The sequence below is a fragment of the Petaurus breviceps genome, unplaced genomic scaffold (genome assembly GCF_028583685.1).
Source record: "Petaurus breviceps papuanus isolate PSGF00001 unplaced genomic scaffold, PetGlider_PUasm1.0 177, whole genome shotgun sequence".
NCBI classification, from domain to species: domain Eukaryota; kingdom Metazoa; phylum Chordata; class Mammalia; order Diprotodontia; family Petauridae; genus Petaurus; species Petaurus breviceps.
In genome coordinates, this window is record NW_027185776.1 from 391,599 (window position 1) to 414,436 (window position 22,838).

The 22,838-nt window shown below is 38.4% G+C and overlaps 1 protein-coding gene across 6 annotated transcripts in view; it reads right to left on the minus strand.

Annotated features, from left to right (window-relative positions):
* FOXN3 (forkhead box N3) overlaps positions 1–22,838 on the minus strand; it is a 526,046-nt gene that overhangs the window by 377,231 nt on the left and 125,977 nt on the right. The gene's annotated exons all lie outside the window — the stretch shown is intronic.

Below are 22,838 nucleotides of genomic sequence, written 5' to 3' on the forward strand. Positions count from 1 at the left end.
TTACTTATTTTTATTATTTTATTTTTTTTATTTTATTTTATTTTTTTATTTATTTTATTTTATTTATTTTATTTTTTTATTTATTTATTATTTTATTATTATTCCCATCACATTGCAAAGTATTAGTGTAAAGAAAGCACTTTTAAAGCCTTAAAATATACTTTCTCTTTTCGTCCAAATTGAGGCTTTCATCAGCATCTGACACTTCCAGTGTGGAAACTCCCTCCACAGTTTTAAATCTATAATGTCAACATAATTTATAGCCATTGAGAATTTCCTGAAAGGCCAAGAGTGACTTGCCCAAGACCACACAGGAGGCTGATAAGTGGCAGAGATGAAACCTGAACCTCAATGTTTTATCATAATCCAATGTTTGTCCCAAGATGTCTACTTGCCATTTTCTCAAGATGGTGCCATGGGAAGAACGTTGAATTTGGCATCAGAGGACCTAGGTGCAAATCTTGGCTCTGCAACTTGTTACCTATCTGACCTCAGCAAAGTCCCTTAACCTCCTTGGTCTCAGTTCCATTTATAAAATGAGTAGGTTGGGCTAGATGGTGCAACGTCTATAACCCTAAATCACTTCCCCTAGATGTTGGTTTCCTCGATTGGAAAATGAAAGTTTGGATTAGATGACCAGGAAGGTCCTTTCCATCTCTAAATCTATGGTCCTAAAATAAGCCTTTTAAGATTATTTGTAAGGGGTGGCTAGGTGGCACAGTGAATAGAGCACCAGCCCTGGAGTCAGGAGGACTGGAGTTCAAATCTGGCCTCAGACACTTAACACTAGCCAAGTGATGTTGGGCAAGTCACATAATCCCAATTGCCCTACTCTCCCTGCAAAAAGAAAAAAAAAGCAAAAAAAAGAAAAGAAAAAAGAATATTTGTATAGTCTGAGGTATAAATTTGAATTTAACATGAAAGCTTAGTTGGTACAGTGGCTAGATCACTGGATCTGGAGTCAAGAAGACCAAGCTCAAATTCAGCTTCACACACTTATTGTATGACCCTGGGCAAGTCAGTTAAACTCTTAAGGCATTTAACTACTTAAGCCTCAGGGGTTTTTTCTCATCTGTTGTGTGGGGTTAATAATAGCATCTTCCTCCCAGAGTTGCTAAGAAGATCAAATGAAAGTCCAGCTCAGACACTTACTAGTTGTATTACCCTAGGCAAGTCACTTAACCCTGACTGCCTCAAAAAAAAAAGAGGATCAAGTGAAATAATATTTACAAAGTGTTTTGCAACCTTTAAAGTGCTATAGAAATGAAAGCTATTGTTATTGCTATCGTTAATACTCCCACAAAACTGCTGTAGCTTAAATTTTACATATAATGCTTTTTTTCTGGTCTTGATACAGTGCACCCAGCTACCTCTCAGCAAATAGGAGTGAACACAACTCAGTCTCTAGCAATACAGATACACAAGAGGGGATCAATTCATCATCTCAGCAGTCGCTCAGTCCCAAGTGGACCATTTACTAATTTATTTCCATATGTACCTGGCAGATAGATTAATCAGGCTTCCAACTCTAAAACCTGAATTTTGTTTTATTTCCCTAATAAGCTAATTCCGGGGTAAGAGAAAGCATACATTTATAGAGAAATACAAGTGTTTGTCTTTAAGAAACAAATAACAATAACAAAAAATCCTCTATCAACCTCAGAGCATGAGGAACATAGAATGTAGATCTTTACAAATGGCTAATCCAACCTCATCATTTTACAGATGAGGAAACTGAGGCCAAGAGAGTAGAAAGAAATTGCTCACAGTTACACAGATAGTAAATAGCAGAGTCTGGATTCAACCAACTCCAGGTACTCTGACTGAAAAACCTGGGGTTTAGAGTCACTATCATCACACTACCTTGCCAGTACACACACAAACACACACACACACACACACACACACACACACACACACACACACACACACACCCTTTCAGCAATGTGGTATAGTAAGAATGGGGCTCTAGGTAGGGAAGTGGATAGACTTCCAGGCCTGAAGTGAGGAAGACTCATCTTCATGAGTTCAAATCTGGCCATAGTCATTTCCCAGCTGTGTGACCCTGGGCAAGTCACTTAACCCTGTATGCCTCAGTTTCCTCATCTGTCTGGAGAAGGAAATGGTAAACCATTCCAGTATCCCTGGCAATAAAACCAACAACAATAACAATAAATGGGGTCACGAAGCATCAGATAGGACTAAAAACAAAAACAACACATAATGGGAAAAATCTAGGACTTGGAATCAAGAAAGACTTGGAGGACGGCTAGGTGTTGCAGTGAATAGAGCACTGGCCCTGGAGTCAGGAGGACCTGAGTTCAAATCCGGCCTCAGACACGTAACACAAAAACTAGCTGTGTGACCTTGGGCAAGTCACTTAACCCCAACTGCCCTCCAAAAAGCAAAAAAAAAAAAGACTTGGAAAAACGTTCAATTATTGAGATCATGACAAGGACACAGAGTTCTGTTCCAGTTTTTACTCCATCACTTAGTGACCTTAGACTAAGGTCTATGATCACTAAGGGTGACCTTAGACCACTTCACATCCCCAAACCTCAGATTCCTCATCTATAAAATGGGGAAGATAATATTTGCAACCCTGCCTCTTTATCTAGCTTTGTGATCTTATTATGCAAAACTACTTCCCCTCAAGTTCCTCATCCTGAAAATGGGGATAATTCCACTTGCATTACAAACCACAAAAGGTTGTGATTAGGAGCAAATGAGATTATATTTGTAAAGTCATCTCCAAACCACAAAATGCTATATAAATGTCAGTTAATAATATATATATATATATATATATATATATATATATATATATATATATCACTATTCATTTCAGCTTAAGATAACAGATTTATAGCAGAAAGCCACCTTAGTGGTCTTCGAATGGTGATGCCAGAGAATACTGGTGAGAAGACCTTGGACAGCAAGGATCAAATCAGTTAATACTCAGTGGAATTAATTTAGGCTTATTTACTAGGTCACATATTAAAGCTGAAGCTTAAATATTTTGGCCACATAATGAGAAAACAGGACTCATTGGAAAAGATCCTGATGTTGGGCAAGACTGAAAGCAAAAGGAAAAGGAGACAGCAGAAGATGGATAGACACCATCATGGAAACAATGAACATGGACCTGGAGAGACTTTGGGAGATAGTGGAGGACAGGAGGGGCTGGCATGTTGTAGTCCAGGGGGTCACAAAGAATCAGACATGACTAAATAACAACCAAAAAAGTCTACTTTCCCCTACCATTTTGTGGGTGAGGACACCACTGAATGAGTTAAGTGACCTTGCACTTAACCAAGGACACAGAGGTACTACCGTGTTTTCCTGATAATAAGACCTATCCCGAAAATAAGCCCTCCCCTTACTGTGTAAGATTCCTCTAAAATAAGCCCTCCCCCGAAAATAAGCCCTATTGAGATTGCTACATTACGGTACCCTCTGTATGCACCGTCCCCCCCCCTCCGTGAAACGCACGCCGCGCTCTGAGCTGCATCCAATCAGAGCTGCAGCAGTGAGCGCATCATCCTGTTCTTCCCCAGTGATTTGCTTATTGAATAAAGGTACATTTTTTTGTTCACATTTACCTCTTTATTAAAATTGCTGTCAATGTTCATTAAAATAAGCCCTCCCCTGAAAATAAGCCCTCTGGTGTTTTTCTGTCCAAAAAAATTAATGACAGTGTCTTATTATCGGGGAAACACACAGTAAGTGGCCAAGCAGAGATTCAGATACAGGTTCTCTCAAGTTACAGAAAAGGCTCCTGACTTTTAGACTGTGATCTTTGCCTTACTTTGTATCCCCAGAACTGAGCACAGTGCCTGGGCACATAGTAGGTGTTTCATAAAAGTTTACTGAGTAGAAGTGAGGGCAGAATTTTACTCACACTATAATGAGACAGGTCAAGCTGAATGTCACATTCTCCTTGCTTTGTGCTGCAAGGTTGGGGGTCTAGAGTTTCAGAAACAGAAGAGATCTTATTGACATCTTGATGCAGCCAGCTAATTCACAGCCTACCCAGGCATTCCTCAGCAAAGGATGTGTGTTCTTCTCCCTCAACCCCAACAGGAATTCCCCCTCCCACTTGAGTTAAGGGTTTGTACTTGACAATGGTGAGCAGCTTCAGTGTTTTTGGTGATAGGGTTGTTAATAAATTGTCAGCATCGCTCTGGTGCTCCCCAGGGTAGGTCCACTTTGGGTTTTAATTATGTGCTACTGATATGAGCATGAGTCTCACTGGATTATTTGACAGTGAATGATTTACACGCAGCACTCACTTCCCAGCCAATCCGGATAAAGGAATAAAGCATAAGTCTCTCCAAGATTTAGTAAATAGAATATAGACAGAGTACAGTAAGGACCAGTGGGAAAACACCCTTGGGGGCAGGGGGCAGTTATACAACTCTAGCCTGGCTGGAAGGTATATAAACAATTCCATCAGTCATTCAAAAGGAGAACTGGTTTTGAGTTCTGGCTCAGTCACATTCAAATTACATAACCTTGGGAAAGGTTCTTAAGGTCACAGTCGAGTCTCAGAGAGGACTTCACAGTTCTAATTTAAACTCCTTGTTTTTCATTTGAAGAAATTGAGAGCAAGAGTTAAGGTGACATGCCCAAGGTCACATGGGTAGTAAGTGGCAATGTCAGAATCTAAACCCAGGCCCTCCTAACTCCAAATCTAGCACTTTTTCTTCTCCTATACCACACAAGCTACCTCCCCCAAAAATGCTGAGGAAGTAGGAGATGGTGAGAAAGATATTTCAACTAGATGATCTCTCAGGAACCTTCCAGGTTTAACAAATTATGAGCGGCATGTCGCCAAATGCTGGGAAACCACGTCTAAATGATTAACTGAATTCATACGGATGTGTAGATGTGCAATCTTAAGCATCTCAATATCCAAGAGCTTTTGTTTTGATGCAAAGACAAAGAACATAAATGTTTGACTAGACTATTGATTAGACCTTGGCTGAGTGGTGAACAGAAAAGAGAGGATTGATGGATTTCAGAGTCAGAAGACCTGGAGCTAGTCATTTAGTCTCCTGATTTATAAAATGGAGGTAATAATGGTTGTTCTACCCTGCCTACCAAGATTTATTGAGAGGATCCAATGAGAGCATGGGGGTGCCTTTGGGATAGTTGCTTAAGCCCTTTCTGAGTCTCAGTGTCCTAATCTGTGAAATGGAGATAATAATGCTTATTCTTCTTCTCCCAGGGTTATTTGGAAGATCAAATAACCAAATAACATAAATGTAAATTACACACAACAAAGGTAGCTAAAAGTCAATTCTTCTGCTGATACCACTCTCACTAGACCAAAAGAGGTTCTAAGAAGGTTGCTTTGTTACAATTTCAGATTTAGTAAAAGGATCAGTCAAACAGCATTTGTCCCATGCTGCTGCGGTTCAGAAATCCCTCAAGCTTTTTTTTTTTCCCCCTGACTCTATATCGTATCTGAATTGACTTTTGGAATCCATTAGTTTTTTTTCTTTGTTTTTTTTTTTTTTTTACAAATACCTTAGATATTAGACATCCAAATCACATCAAGTAACCTCAGGTATCTGAATTGACTTTTGGAATCCATGAGTAGGGCTTCCATGCTATTAAAGAGCTAAAAAATAAAATAATAATCAAAGATCATATATGTGTATATACACAACACATATACATATGCACACAGAAGGATTTAACTCTTTTATGCAATGAATTTAAAAATAAGGCAAAGATCATATAGACATATAGAGAAAGAAATTTAACTTTTCCATGCAATACAAGTGTTTAAAAATAAGGCAAAGACTATACACACATACATACATGGACATATACATTTATAAAATTTCTCTCATGCAATGAGACTTAAAAATAAAAGAAAGACTATGCATGTATACATGTGCTCATATATCCATATATGAACACAGAGAGAGCTTTAACTCTATTCAATGAGTTACAAAAAATAAGGGGAAAAAACTACATATTTAATTCTTTCATTGAATGTAAGACAGACCCTTGTGTGTATGAAGACAGACCAATAAAAGACACATTCACATGTGTACATATATTACATATACGTATATATGTATTTTCTCACACACTCTAGTGTTTCCAGAAGTCTAGATCATGAAAAAATTAAATTATATACACAAATCTAAATTCATTTAAACTATCCACCTTGCCCTGACAGGAGTAGAATTTGTCACTCAAAATGGTTATTTTCACCATTGCTGATTTCCTGTTTCAGAACTCAAGGTTAATGGCTTTGCCCGCCCATGGCGCTTCAGATGCAAGAACCAACATTATGCAAACTCCAACTAACCAATGATGTGCAGTGCATATGTAGAGTGCTTTCTACCCACCAATAAACTGCCTCCAGGGCAAAGCATGGATTGCTGTGGAGCAGCTGTTACAGGGCCAAGTAGCTCAAAGGGATGTGTAAACTACACAACAGGCAAAGAGAGGGCACTGGGGACCAGGGCCAGGCTCTTTGAAGGATGCCCTCCCTTCCCTGAGACCTAGTGAAGGGTTGGTTGGGGGTGGGGAAGTGGTGTGTGTGTGGGGTGGGGGGGGGGAGATGTATTCAAGAAGAAAGAAGCTTGCTTTAGAACTTGAATTGCCTTTCCATTTTCCCCCTTGAAGAAGACATAGCTTTGCCATTCCTTCCAGTATTGCCCAGACTGCAGATCAGCATAAATGGGAGGCTCCAGGAGAATCTAATTTTGGCTCACCTTATTTAGACAAGGTGAGCTACACCCCCACTGGCAAAGCTGGGAAACCCATGATTCAATTGGTCAAATGACCCTCCAACTGGATCAACCCTCCAAAGCCTCCCCGATCCCAGGGGACATTCAAATAACCCCTGAACCTGATCACCAGAAGTCACAGTATCACACCATGCAGAGATGCAAAGGGATCACACAGATTTGTCTCATCCATTCCTTTCATTTTATAAGGGAAGAAACTGAATTCTTCCTTTTCTAAGCCAACCATTGTCAGACAGATCAACATGCTGGGTTTTAGGTGCTGGGAATAGCAGCACCTTTTCATTAAAGTCTCCCAGACATAAAAGTCTCCTAGACATGGAAAAAGGTACATGTAGCATGCCACTTTCCACAGAAGTCCACTTCTGGGCACATAATCCTCCTCAAATAAATAGATTAGCTTAAATTACAATCCATTTGCCTCAGCTGATACATGAATAATAAAACTATAAGGTAAATGCATTTCTTAAATGGGATAATGGACATAAACAGAAATATTGTGACATAGAAACTCAATATAAATTGAACTACTACAGCCTTGAAAGCCCTCACAATCACAATGCAGAAGTTGAAACCCATTAACCTAATACCTAAACTGCCATTCAAATGTGGAGGGCTGGCAAGCTCTTAAATAAATACTCATTTGTACATTTCTTCCCCCAAATTATTGTGCGATTGGACTGCAAAGTCACACACTTGCAAAGTCTATCTACTCGGGTGCCCTCTAAGCAACAGTAAGGGAAGATCAGTCTGTGCTATGGCTGAACAATATAAACAGAGATGCCACTAAAAAGTACTAATGTCAAAGACAAACCAGGGTCATCTCGGAGAAGGAGGGAGAGAGATTTACATAAGCGCTCAGAAAAGACAATGGAATCTCAATTTGGCATTAATTGCATCACAAAACAAACCTCCCAGCTCCCCAACTCATCCTGGTGTTTTGTTTTGGCATTTTTTTTTTTTAAAGATTGGGAACAATTCCTTTCTAAAAAAAATTGCCATTAGTTCCCCTAAACTCTGCCGCAGTTAAAAGATTCAGCCGCAAATTAGATTTGCTGTAAGGCTCTGCTATTTTCTACCAAGCCTACCAGACCTGACTCCCCCACCCCACCAGTACCAGCCAACTCTCCCCATGCCGCCCCGCCAGCTTCCCCCCCCCCCCCCCCCAACCCCCCCCCACAAAATCTTCTTCAAGGATCTCATCTGGAAAGCTCATTTCCTTACCTTTGCAACTCACACACGTTGGCTACATTTGATGCTATTTCCCCAAGCCAGGGCAATTGTTTGCACGGTATCCTGCAACTTCCAACTTTGCCCAGATGATTCTACAGCTGGGAGGAGGGATGCAGCAACACTCGGTACATTGCTCAGCCGAACTCGCATACATCTGAATCCAGGGCTATATTTTAAATTCTTTTACACTTACTTAATATAGTGCGTGCTGCCTGTCCACTGATGCGATATCAGAAACCTGCAAGCTACTATTTCTGCAACTGTGTCACTGTAGATAGTCTGAAACATGTACGTAGCCGTTGCCATGGAAACAAACACAGCTAGGGTAGAGTGCCAAGCTGTGTTAATTCCTTCACCCATGAACCCCAGGGGAACGCTAACATTCATCTTCATTCTCCTTTAGTCCCTTGCTGCTTTAATATTTCCTTTTCCCACATTATCAAATGATGTACTAAATACATATGACACACCTGAAAAATTCTGATGGCGGAAACTTGTAGCACCAACCAAGCCTGCTGGGTGCCTGCGCAAGATGGCACAGCTATATTGAGATTTCTCCCCAATTCCCACGGGTAAATGGGGAGTCCAACTTTCTTTCTTTCTCTATATGGTTTTGGGAAGGTCAGAGTTAATCATCATCTCCTGGCTTAACAAAACCTTTTTCAAAAAACTGACTTCACGGGAGAAATTTGTTTCCAGACAGCCCTTTATCCGTTCTGTTCTGAGAAAGGCAGACGGACAGGCCCTGCAAACTTTCTGAAGTGGATCTCAGAAAAGAGCTGTGTTCCTCCTTTCCAAGAGATCTTGCATGAAGGAAGTCGTCATTTTAATCAGGCAGAAGGTCTCAGTGGGGGCTTGGTTCACCTATCATCTCATGCCTTGCCTTTGTCCAGACTCCAGACCAAGAATCAGAAATAATGAATAATAGAGTAATGAGATAGAAATCTAGGGCCAATCACAGAATAAAATTTCCCCAAATTACGAAATTCCCTTATTTGCTCTGAGTTCAATTTGCTTCCCTGATTTGTGCAAATAGCTTTCATTTAGTTAGATCTAGTGAGAGACAGCAAACTCTTTCATTAAAAACTGCAAACCAAATGCATACAATCAAAACAAAAGACAAACAACCCAACTCATTAGCTATTGTCTGCCAAAATAGTTATACATTTTAGACTCAAAAAAGTCACTTTAAATATCTGAGGTCATTTATTGCCATTGACTAAAGCAACCTGTTCAAAAGTTTAATTACTTCTTACCCCATTGGGTTAGTTAATAATATTCAACCTAGGTGAAAATGGTTACTTTTAAGACCCAGCCTAACGGCCAGCTTAAATTAAATAGATAATCCTGGCTCTCCAATCAACTTTATGTTTTATAAAAGTAGATTCCTAAAAATTAACACATCCATGCTAGAAAAATTGTATGTGCTCTCAAAACTAGATGTTAGATAGAGAGGTGAAGCCTCTCTATGGCCTTTATGAGTATGATAGTGGAGCCAGAGGAGATAGAAAGAGGCCAGAGTGGTCATGGAGGAGGATGGTGGGGAAAGAAGATGAAGAAGCAGAGGGGGTGGTGGTGGTGGTGGTAACCATGAAGAGGAAGATGATGAAGATGATGATGGTGGTGATAAAGACTGAGGATGCTAGCCAGTAGCATATTTATACAGCCTTATAAAGTTGTAAAGTTAGCAAAGCGCTTTTCAAAATTTTTATCAATTGAGCCTTGCTGTTCCTCACACACAACATTTTCAGACGTGTTTTCACTGACTTTTGGAACATTTGCCCTCCTCATCTCTTCACTTCCCAGATTTCCTTCAAGTCTCAGCCCTTTCAACAAGCCTTTCCTAATTGTTCTTAATTTCCCTCTAAGGTTACCCCCAATTTATGTCTTGTTTTTTACAGAGTTGTTTTCAGGTTGCCTCCCTCAATTCACTGTGAACTCCTTAAGTGGAGGTTGTTTTGCCTTTGATAAGAACTTGGCACAATACCTGTCACAGAGTATAAAGGACTGCCAACTGACAATTCAGCGAAATAGATATTCATGGCATTATTTCCATTTTTCAGATGAGGAAATAATCTGGGAGAAGTGAAATGATTTGCCTAAAGTCACGCAAACAATACATGTCAGAAGCAAGATCTGAATCTAGATCTTATTGACTCAGGTCTATCAAGCACTTATTAAGCACCTACTAGGTACCAGGCACTGTGTTAGGCCCTGGGGACACAAGTACAAAGAACTATATAACCCTTACTTATTAGAAGGAACTTACATGCTACTGGAGAAGACGACAAGGACATGTTTCAATCCACATAAACTATACGGAAACTCCAAATTTAGCACTGCTCCGTAGCTAGAGAAAGAATATATTAGGCTGTCAGTGCCACCAGACAAAGGGAAACATGGCGGCCTGCTGCTCTCATGGGTCAAAGGCAAGGGATGAGACTAAAGGACTATACAGGCTATGTATTCAGAGAACAAATGGGACTCAAGTCAAGTATATTCAACAAAGCCGAATCCCTTATAACATTTAGTCATAGTCCAACACTTAGCTTACAGGCTAATAAAGTATTCAGATGAAAGTCAGTTCTCTCTTCTGTTACCCCCAAACCTAGAGGGCTACATGGAGAAGGCATGGGGGCACAATGTTGGAGAATGTTTCCTCCTTAAACCTCTACTGAAGTCCCATCCTGATGCTTCATTGCAGTGTAAAGGTTTTAGAGGTTACATCAGCAGAGCAGAAACTCTGGCTGGTCCGTTCCTAATGAGTTGGAAATTCCAAGTACAAGACAGGCAAACAGATGGTGTGTCTGTCTCCTAAGGACCAGTCTAAAGTTGGGGAGGCTCATCTGGAGAAGGATGGACATAATGGGATTTTTTTTTAAGTAGCTCCTCAGGAAGACTTTATACAAAGGCATGGAAGGACTGAGGTCAGGATGTTTGAGGTTAGTCATCTCAGTGATAAGCTCACAGTTCTATCAAAGCACTGAAGTATTTCCCTAAACAGACTGTTTCTATTATAGCCTTCATCAACCAGGGTTAGCAAAGCTAAAAATTGCATCTCAATGGAGATGAGTGGTATCACACTCTTTTAAAAAGACTGTGCTGTCAGCCACCTAAATCAAGTCTTTGGGTCCTCCCAGAATAACTAGAAAATTACACTATCAACCAGTCTAAAAAAAGTCAAATAAACAACCATTTATTAAGCCCCAAGCATTAAGTGTTAAGTACTGGGTCTACAAAGAAAGGTAAAAACAGTCCCTGCCCTCAAAGTGCTAATGGAAAAGACTAAATTTCAACAACTATAGGCAAAAAAAAAAAAAAAAAAAAAAAGATAAAATGGAGATAATCTTAGAGGGAAGACATTAACAATAAGCAGGACCAGGAAAGGTAGGATTTTAGTTGAGACTTAAAGAAAGTCAAATTAAGAGGAGGAAATTGCCTCCAAATGAGGGGGTAGGTGGTTTCCTATGGTAGCAATGATTTAATAGTCTAGTCTCTATTAGAAAAATATAAGCTCTTTTTTTCCCCATTTATATCTCACTTACTCAGTATCAAAAAGCAAGGTATTCTTTTGTGCTGTAAGAAATGACAAGAGGGAAGGTTTTAGAAAAACTTGGAAAGCCTTACATGAACTGATGCAAACTGAAATGAGCAGAACCAGGAGAACAAAGTACACTGAAACAATGTCATAACAATAATCAACTGTGAAAGACCAAGATTCTCTGATCAATACAGTAATCCATGGAAATTCCAAAAGATACATGATAAAAAAATGTTATTTACTTCCAGAGAGAGAATTGATGAACTCCAAGTATAAAGGGAAGCATATTTTTTTGCCCTTCCTTTATTTTTCTTGTTTTTTTTTCAACATGGCTAATATGGAAATGTTTTTCATGATCACACATGTAATGGATATTATACTCCTTACCTTCTCAATGGATGGGGGAGGTATTAAGAGAAATTGGAGCTCAAAGTTTTAAAATGAGTATTTAAAAATTTAAAAAAAATTTTTAAAGGAAATAAAATATTCCCTTCTTGAAATGAATTCTTTAGCTATCTGAAGCTCACTCCCTGAAATACCCGTGCTTTTTCTTCATAGAAATATTTTTGAAATGTAATGCATACTTCGTCCCCTTCATTAGCCTTTTCCTGATTAACCAAAAATGTTGCAAAATAATGATGGTCCTGGAGACTACTTGCCACTAAATGTACTTTACACTAAATGTAAATAGTCTGCTATATTCAAATTTTTTTATTTTTATAGTTCTTTATCTTTATAGTATATCTTTATACTTACCTTTATATATCTATGCTTATAGATCTATAAAGATATATATCTTTATAGTATAGTTTATCTTTCCTGATGGTCACTTATTATTGCTACAGATTTGCCCGAATTAGCATTTCTTTCTTCCCTGCTCTAACATACTATGGGATTCTATACTTGTTAAATACTCCAGTACTTCAAGGATCTATAATTTTGTCAATGTTATATCATAGTTAAAATTATGTGTAAAGTAAGAGTAATTAGACTCTGAGCAAAGGCCCTGAGAGGATTATCTGTGATTAGGTACATTAATTTCAGTGCAGAAACTTTGTAAAGTCTGTGATATTGCAGAAAAAGCACTAGATTTGATACTTTTTATTGTGTGTGACAGTGGGGAAAGTCACAACCTCTCAAGGCCTCAGTTTCCTCCCCTAAAAAATCAGGAAGATAAAGTAATCTCTACAATTCTTTTGAGTTTTAAATTATATTCCACTCAGCTATAAGTGCTCTCTTCTGAGATTCCTTATATCACTTTAAATTGACTGCCTCTTCACACTTCCTTGTCTAATTTCTATTAAATTTATTTGTGTATATGACCTATTTCCCCTACTAGAGTGAAACTCCTTGAAGGCAGGACCTGTATACTATTTTTTCCCTTGCATTTCCAGCACCATGTATACATAGGCACTTTAATAAGCAAAGTCAACTTCTATGATGTGCAGAATGATGTGAGAAATACTGGAGTTACAAAGATGGAAAACCCCATCATGGCTGTCCTCAAGTAGCTTATAGTGAAGTGGGGGTAGGAGAATATTAAGACATATGCACAAAAAATTAATGTATGATGTAAGTAAGAATGTGTGAATTGCACAGGAAAAGTCAAACCGAGAAGGGAAAATTCACATCTAGTTGGGAGACTGCAATGATTTTCTGGGAAAAGTCTTGAAGGAATAGAAAGATGTAATCAGGTAGAAACATGGAAGGTATCTATTCTAGGCATAGGAAATAGCTCATACAAACACACAAAGGGAGAAGAGGCAGGGCAAGAACAGGAAATAGCTCTTAGTCCAAATTAGCTGCAACATAGAACCTTAAGGGAAGTACTATGACATCAGACTGAAAAGGTAGGCTTCCATGAAGATGAATGCCAAGTCAAGGAGTTTAGATTTTCTCCCTATAGACAATGGAGAACCACCCACGGTGGTTTGAGATAGAAATTGTCACAAGAATGGTAAATAAGGACATAAATATAAAAGATCAAAACATTTTTTAAAATCTGGTAGAAAATGGAAGGAGTTAACTTTCATAGCTATGATTTTGGAAAAAATTCATAACCAAACAAGTGATGGAGCAAAAATCAAGAGATGGAATAGATTATTTTTATTATATAAAATTTAAAAGCTTTTAGATGAACAAAATCAATTTAACTAGAATAAGAAGAGAAATTGACAACTGGGAAAAATATTCATATAAAATATCTTTGACAAAAGTCTGATAGTCAAGATATATAAGGAATTAATACAAATATTTAAATCAAAAGCCATTTCCCAACAGAAAAATTACTAAAGGAAAGGAATAATTTTCAAAAGAACTGAAAACAATAAACTACATTTTTTAAAGAAAATGCCCCAAATAATTAATAAGAGAGATGGATATTAAAACAGGTCTAAGGTCTTGCCACTTATTGTACAAACAGGCTATATACATACATACAGACATACATACATACATACATATATATATAAATATAAATATAAACAATGAAACTACTAGAAGGGCTGTGGAGAGACAGGCATTATACATTGTCGGTGGAACTGTTCTGGACAACAATTTGGAAATATACTAGAAAAGTGACTAAACTATTCATATCCTCTGACCGAGAAATATCATTACAAGGCATGTATCCCCCAATGGAATCAAAGCCAGAAAGATCCCATGAACACCAAAACATTTAGAGAGCAGCTATTTTTGTGACAACAAAAAAACTAGAAACAAAGTCGGAGTACATCAACTGGGGAAAGGCAAAACAAATTGTGGTATATGGATATAACAGAATATTATTACGCCATAAAAAAAGGCATGGGGAATTCAGAGGCTTTTTTAATTGCTACAAAAAGCCAAAGTAAGGGAACCACATACACAAAGGTCAGAATAATATAAAAGAAAAACAACAGGTAAAAGTATCAACATTCAGACCAATGAAACAGTAAGTCAATTTCAGAGAAGAGATGATAAAAAGGGCCTCCCCCTCCTCACTGTATAAAGGGTCGGGGCCCCCTTCAGATCTGGAACTAGGCATATTTTGTCATACATAGTACTGTTTGTTTGAACTATAATTTTCTGATAGGAGGATGATTTCTACTGGAGGGTAAGAATATTAGAAGTGACAGGGATGCATAAAAAAGCACCAATAAAAATGTTTTTAAAAGCAAAGTTATACATTGGGAGTATTATTTTGGCAAGAGTCAAGGATGAATTGAAGAGGGGGTAGACTGGAGGTAAGGGGGTCATTTAGGAGACAGGTGATTGGTTTATCTTGTTCTGGCTATTCAAAGAACCTTTTTTCTTCTGTCCTAGCTCCTCTATAGTATATTGGATCATTAGGGTATAGTGAAGGACAGGTGTCACTGTATTATTGTCACTGGAATAAATTTAATGTACTCATACAACTCACCAGATGCCACTTCCCTGGATTCTCATACAAAATAGAGACAGTCCTTTGGTTCATTCTAAATGGTTTTGGTGTTGGGTTGTGAATATTATTTACTTTTAAGTGCATGGAAGTTGGATAAAGAATTCAAAATCCAACTCAGTTACTTCTTCCAGGAAGTCATTGTAAACTCAGCTAGAAGTAACTAACTTCTCTGTCTGTGAAAGTCTCATCTTTCTCACTTTGACCTCTCCTTTGTATTTACTTTTGTTTTTGGAGGGGGAAAGGCAGGGCAACTGGGGTTAAGTGACTTACCCAAAGTCACACGCTAGCTCTCCTATGTCTTTAACACTATCTAGCTTGCTTTATACAATTATCTGTGAAATGCCTCATCTCTTATTAGACTGTTAAGGTCCTTGAGGGTAGAGAAAATGTTTTTATTTTTTTCCGTCTTTGTAATCCTAGCATCCATTACAGTGCGTTTCACATTGGTCCCAGTTAAGTTATCCAGAAAATCCCTAATCAAAAATTTACTACCAGACAAAAAAAAAATAATGTTCTAAGATCTAGGGGTGTCAAAGAACTGGATGAGCTGAGCTCTGTGAAAGAGACACAACCAAAGCATTGCTGTTGCAGCACGTCCTCTAAAGTGTGACTGTGTTTTCCCCAATGTCAACAAAGAAACAAGAGACCTGCACTGTCTTTGCTTTGCATCTTCCTACCAAGGACAGAATCGAAGCTGAGTCACAGAGAAGCTGGGCCAGCTGGAGGGTATGCTAGCAAGATTATAATGGACTGAGAGAAAAAACATTGGCTGCCCAGACCATCTATTGGTTAATGGGTGCACCCACAGCCATATGGATGCTATAAGAGTAACTAATTCTTAGCTCTAACAGCTAGAAGGGACCTCAGAGTTCATATATTCCATTTCCCTCATTTATATTTACTGTAGTTTCAGGGTTAAGTGACAAATACACTAGCAAATTACAGGGCATGCAGGTAACAGAAACAGGATTCAAACTCAGGTCCTCTGCCTCCAAGCCCGAGGCACTTTCCTCCACCTCTGGTGCTGAAGGCTTTCAGGAAGGTTTCTAAAGATCATCTCTTTAATCTTGATTCTAGAGCTTCACGTTTAACCCCACTTTAGAGCAAGTATTAAAATAAAACTCAAGAATTACCCCGGGGGTTCTAGGAATACTGCCCCCAACCCCATACCCTGACAGAGCAACTCCTCTGCTACCAGTTTTGAATCTCGTTCTGCAGGTGCAAAGAGTTATGGGTCTGAGCCCCAGGCCCCTGCCAGCTGCTGGGGAAAGGGAGCCGTCAGGGGACGTGTCTGTCATACCCTACGTGCTCTACTGCACAGACGCAGTTTAGGGAGAAATTCATTTCTCTTTTCCTATTTCAGATCACATTGCCTTTGTTCTCAGATTAGCATCATGAAGATGGGAAGTCGGCTTTAAAATGATTCTTCAAGGGAGGATAATTCACCTGCCTTTAAGAGTACAAGTCTGGGAGGCAAGATACTGTGTTCTCTCTAGCTCTTAAACCGGTCCCTTGCTGGTCATGTGACCTAGAGCAAGTCTCTTCTCTCAGAGTCTGCTTTCTCATCTGCAAAATGGGGATAATGTCTGTGATACCTAGGGAGATAATGGACGTAAAATAGCAGTTTGCCAGTTTTTTTAAGGTGCTATATGATGCCAGTTATTTTTATTTTGTTCTTTATATCAGATATTAGTACTTAGATACATTTGACTTTCTTAATTCTTTAGTGTTTAACATGCACTAGACTCTTGCTCAAGTGGATAAAATTATTGGTTTGTGTAACCAAATGAAAACACTGGGGTATAATCTCACCTTCTATAGACTCAACAGATAACAAAAGTCTCTTTAGGTCAACTCTAGGAGCAGCCTGGATGATAGGGAAGAATACCTGCCTGCAAATGGTTTTGATTTATTTTGCTAGGTCTCTATACTTTTAAGTTATTCTCTGTGTATTTGGGGTTATGAGTGTTCAGGATGGGAAAAATCTACTTAAAATGTTGCTCTTAAGTTTTTTTGGGTCAGTGTTCTATTCGGGTGATTTTTTAAAAATTTCATTGATTTTGTTTTTAATTTATGAAATAAAACAAGCATTTCCATAACAGGTTTTTTTTTTTTTGTTTTGTTTTTTTGCTTTTTGGAGGGGGGAAGGCAGGGCAATTGGGGTTAAGTAACTTGCCCAAGGTCACACAGCTAGTAAGTGTTAAATGTCTGAGGCTGGATTTGAACTCAGGTCCTCCTGACTTCAGGGCCAGTGCTGTATTTACTGCACCACCTAGCTATCCCAACATAGTAGAATTTTTAAAAAAGGATTACACATGAAATTGCAACGCTATTATGAACAACTTGTTATCCCTTTAAAATATATAATAAAATTACCATGTAGCTTTTTTTCCTTTTTTTTCTTCTCTTCCCCTCACCCCGTCCTACAAAGGGCTATATTAGACACAAATATATATATATACACACACACACACACACACACACACACACATATATGTATTATGTATGTATGTAAAATCATTCTCTGCATACTTCTATTTATCAATTCTTTCTCTGGATGCAGATAATATCTTCCTTCATATGTCCTTAGTAGTTTGGATATTTATAATAATCAAAATGACTTACTCAAGGTTGTTGTTTTTTTTTTTTGAGGGGGAAGGCAGAGCAATTGGGGTTAAGTCCAAGGTCACACGGCTAGTAAGTGTTAAGTGTCTGAGGTCAAATTTGAACTCAGACTCTAGGGCAAGTGCTCTATTCACTGTGCCACCTAGCCACCCCAAGGTTGTTCTTAAAAAAATAAAAATAAAAAATACTGCCATTACTGTATTCAAAGATCTGTTGGCTCTGCTCATTTCACTGTTCATTATTTTGTGCAAGTCTATCCATGCTTTTCCAAGATCATCCAGCCTATCATTTCTTATAGCACAGTGGCATTCCATCACAATCGTTTACCACAACTGTTCAGTCATTCCACAACTGACTAGCTGATATTTTGAGATGTAATGTGAGGTATGGGAATTTGCTGTCTGTAAGCTTATAAAGAACAGTGAGCTTTGGGTACCTGATTATGACTACTTGATCATGTCTTTCTAGATATACCAAAGGTGTTAAATTGTTGCATCCTTCAACAATGCATTGGATAACTTCTTCCTGGCACTGTCAGATCGATCAATATCAGAAACTTACGATGTTATCAGCAGAAATGACATTTAAGAAGAGGTTCTACCCTCTCCTTTGCAACTATGCCCCAAGGACCATGGGACTTTCCCATCTTACTTGCAGCTGAAATATTCCATGTGTCGTCTCTCCCATTAGAATGTGAGCTTCTTATGAGTAGAAACTTTCATACTTTTTTTTTTACATCCCTAACACCCAGCACAGTGCTTTGTATATAGTAAGTGCTTAATATATGCTTTTCCCCCTTCTCCTTCATAAATCCTAAGCCCCCCCCTTTTTTTTACAAGGGAGATTCTGCCCATGAGAACACTTTGTCAAGTAGAAATAGCTAAGATGTAATAGTAGCAATTCATAAATGTATAGCCCACTCCTCATAACTCAGTGAATTAGATAGCACAAGAATTATTTTTTCCCATCTCACAGATGAGGAAACATTTACTTAGGTCAAATGGCTTACTCTCAGTCACGCTGCCAAGAGGTGATGGAGTCAAGAATTAAAATCTGTTCTTCTGACTCCTCCTCTCCAACAGCCTTGCCTCCTACTTATTCTTTCCATCTCTCTTTTGATATTATTTTCACTCATTAAATTATGATGTCCTTGGGAATGTAGATTATTTTTTCCTTTTTTCCACTCTTTGTATCCCAATTGCTTATTACAGTGTCTGGCACACAGCAGGTGCTTAAGAAATGCTTGATGGCTTGACTTGATAGTAGCCACACAACCTTAGACAAATCATTTTACCTGGCTGTGTCTCAGTTTCCTCATCTGTAGAATATGGATAATACTTGCACTATCTGCTCCTCTGCAATGTTAAACCAGTCAAATGAAGTAGAAATATGAAAATTACTCAATGAATGGGTATATAAATGTAAGCTAAAAACAGAGAGAAAGTGTGAGATCAACTCTAAGAGACATTGGATGGAGGTAATTTCATAGAATCATAATCTTTTGGAGCTGGAAGGGACCTGGACCTTGGAGGTCATCTGGTCTATGCCTTCCATTTATTGCTATATGTTTAAAGGATTTTTTAATATTGTATTTTAATATTGCAGCAGTGCTAGGATTCTAAACTTATCTCCCGGGGTTACCTGAAAAATATGCCATCAAACTTGGCAATGGAGGCAAAGCCAGAGTCATAACTAGGCTGGTGTGATATGGACTTTGTCCCAGAAATACTAAAATGAGGAAGAAAATTTAACATTTATACACAACAGTTAGAAACAAATGAGCTTAGCACCTAGTTGTCAAGAGCTTCAAAAGAGGAGGAAATCAAGCAAAAGATGACCTCCCCATCCCCAAATTCCAATGAGCTCATTCCTGAACCAATCCTTTATTCCCACCTCCAGAGGCCTTCAAATATCCTGCCAATATTGCCCTGTAGACCTTTGTAGCCTGGGTTTGAGGTCTCTCTTTTTTCCCCAACCCAGTCAAATCTATCTTTAAAAAGTGGATTTGAGGATACATTCATTGGAGGATTTTCCCTGGGTACATCTTGTAGTGCTCGCCCCAGGCATCAGAACTGTTATTTATAGCTCTGGGTGGAGTTGCTAAATTTTTTTTTTTTTAAATCACAGAATTTTCCAGCCGGAAAGAACCTCAGAGATAGTCTATTCCAGCTGAGACCAAGTAGTTCATCAGGTCTGTGAGTGTGCCCTTGAGGTATGGGGGACCTGCAGACTACCAGAAAGACATGACTGCCTAAAGAACCCACATGCTGTCATGCTATCTTGAAGGCACTCAGATACTCTCGCAGATTATCTGTCTTGTTTAGACACTGCATCACTCAGTCTCTGTATGTTCTTTTCATCTTAAGCTCAAACAGGGAGGCAACATTCAGCAAACAATTCTTTCCTCTGCATACCTAACCTATTGATGTTTTAAGGGTTATGCATGTTAAGTATAATTGCTTACACTTAGGAGATAATTAAGCCTTCCTGATTGAAAATCCATAGAAATGCCACACTGAGCTGAAAATTCAAGATTCAATTCCACAAAAACTTATTAAGTACCTACTACTTATAATGAACTGAGTTCCTCATCAGTGGATATCTACAAGTGGAGACTGGATGGCCACCTGTCAAGAATACTGTGGAAGAGACTCCTCAGGTAGAGATTAGAAAAAATGATCTCTGAGGGAGCATCTATCTACTCAGACTCTAAGGTTCCATGATTCTGTGCACAGTCAACCAGTCTTTGTACATGTGTAATGTCAAGCATAGACAGGACGATCCTTCCCACCCACAGATGGGTGGTAAGTTGTCTTCTTCCCTAAGCAAGATCAGAGTTCCATAGAACTGCAGACCTTAAGAATCATCTAGTCAAACTCTCTCATTTTATAGGTAGAGAAACTGAGGTCTTAAAAGGTGAAGTGGTTTGTCCCAAGTCACAATGCTAGGTAAGAACAAGAACCGGAACTCAAACCCAGGTCTTTTACATCCAAATCCAAAGTTCTTCCCACTAAATCACATGTCTTTCCACCTCTATTTACTTCTCCTCCTTTCATCTTGAAATCCCTTATGCAGTACTGTAGTTATTTCTACACATGTTGCCCCTCCCCATTAGAATATAAGCTTTTTGAGGGCAAGATGTGTATTATATAATTTCTTTATACCCCGAGCACTTTTCACTGATACAGCACTTGCTGTTGTTGCTGTCATCACTGATTATTCTGTTGACTTGCTCAGCCTGAAACCACTGAAGAAACCAGCGCCAAAGGAAATGAGATAATGTGCCCCAAATCACAAGATCAAGTGTCAAGGCTAAGAACAGAACCTTGGTTTCCTGGTTCCCAAACCAGTCTCACTTCCACTATACATGACAGGCAGTGTCTTGAAGTGATAGATCACTAGACTTGTAGTCAGAAAGATCTGAGTTCAAATTTGCCTTCAGAAACTTACTAGCTCTGTGACCCTGGGTAGGTAAAAATTCCTTATGCCTCAGTTTCCTCATATATAAAATGAGGGTGCTAGATGCAGATTCTCTAAGGTCCCTTCCACTTCTAAATCAATATTCTATTCCATACTACGTCTACCACAAATCAGAGAAAATGAATTCAGACCACTACTAGGCATATATACTAAGTAGATCAAAGACAGAGGGAAGGACTCATACATACAGAAATATTTGTAACATCTCTTGTTGTTGCAGTGAAGTACCAGATAAAGCGGGCACTCAGCAAATGAGGGAATGACTGAACAAATTATGGTACATAAATGTGATGGAATGAGCCATCAGATATGATGAAAGGGGCGGGTTATTCAGAGAAACCTGGGAAGGTTTATGTGAACTGATTTTTCAGAGTGAAATGAGCAAGACTAGAAGAAAAATTTAAACAATGACTATCATATCATAAAGGAAAAGAACTCTGAAAGACTTAAGAACTACAATCAATGCAATGATCAATCATAACTCCAACAAAAAGAAGGCCTATAGATACAGAATGAGATTCATTTTTAGACATGGACAATATGGGAATGTGTTTTGCTTGATGGTACTGGTTTACACGAAAGGGCCCTTTTAAGGAGAAAGGGAGGAGTGACGAGAGGATGTGAAAAAAGTGAAAAGAAAGAAAAGTGTGTCAATGGAACAATGTTAAAATACACAAAAAGATCAGAAGTTCACAAAGGGACACATATAAGAACTGTAGTGTTCAATTTAATAGCCACTTTTAAAAAGAAACAATCTAAATGTAATAGAGATTTGTTGTTTCAAAGATAATCCTCTATTTTGCCTCTTTGCATATGGAAATGTTTATGTTTGTAAATGTATTTAAAGTTCATAATAAAAAAGAAAATTTGGAAAAAAGATGGAAAAAGCAAATTCAGCCTACATTCCCCTGTGATATTTACCAACACTTACCTGTTAAAGCACTCTTTAATTTTTACAGTGTCCAAGGACTACCTGTCCTAAGATGAGACTACTATGTGCCCTTAATACACCCAAAGAGACCAGTCAAAAGGAAAGGGGAAAACAGATTAGTTCAGAATGGAGAGTTTTTGTATAGACAAATGAAGCACACAGTAGAACAGATCTGGTCTGACAGCAATTTCCTCAATCAGCAATGAGCTAAAAAGAATGAATCAATACTGCAAGAGGGCACTAGACCAGCTCGTATATTCATGTCAGTCATTCCTCCTGGAAAATGGGCATATGCCAAGTGCTGTCGAAATCAAACAGAAATGGGGGCCGTGAAACTGTATATAAGGATCCCTGCAGATCACATGTTAACTTGGAAAACCATACATGTTCATGTATTTTTATTAATAATCAACACATTAAAATCCAATAGGAACTACATTTTAATCTGGTTTGGGTCACATTAAAGAGTGTTGTGGCCTGCACGTCTAACACTCCTGATGTATGCTATATCTGACCTGGATCCAAAAGCACAAAAGATTCTGTTGAAATTACCCTGGGACATGCTGGTTGCATTTTTTCCAAAGACATAAATGAATTTTTAAAAATAAGAATTTATAAAGCTTGCCAAAACATAAAGAAATTATCTACCAGTCCATCATCATTGATTTATTTTACAAATATTTATTAAGTGCCTACTATTCATCAAAATGTATGTCATATGTTGGGTATAAAAAGACAAAATCCAAAAAAACAATGTCCTCAAAGATCTTCTATTCTATTTGGGGGGAACCAAAAATACACAGAAAACTAAGTACTAAGCATACACAAAATAGATCA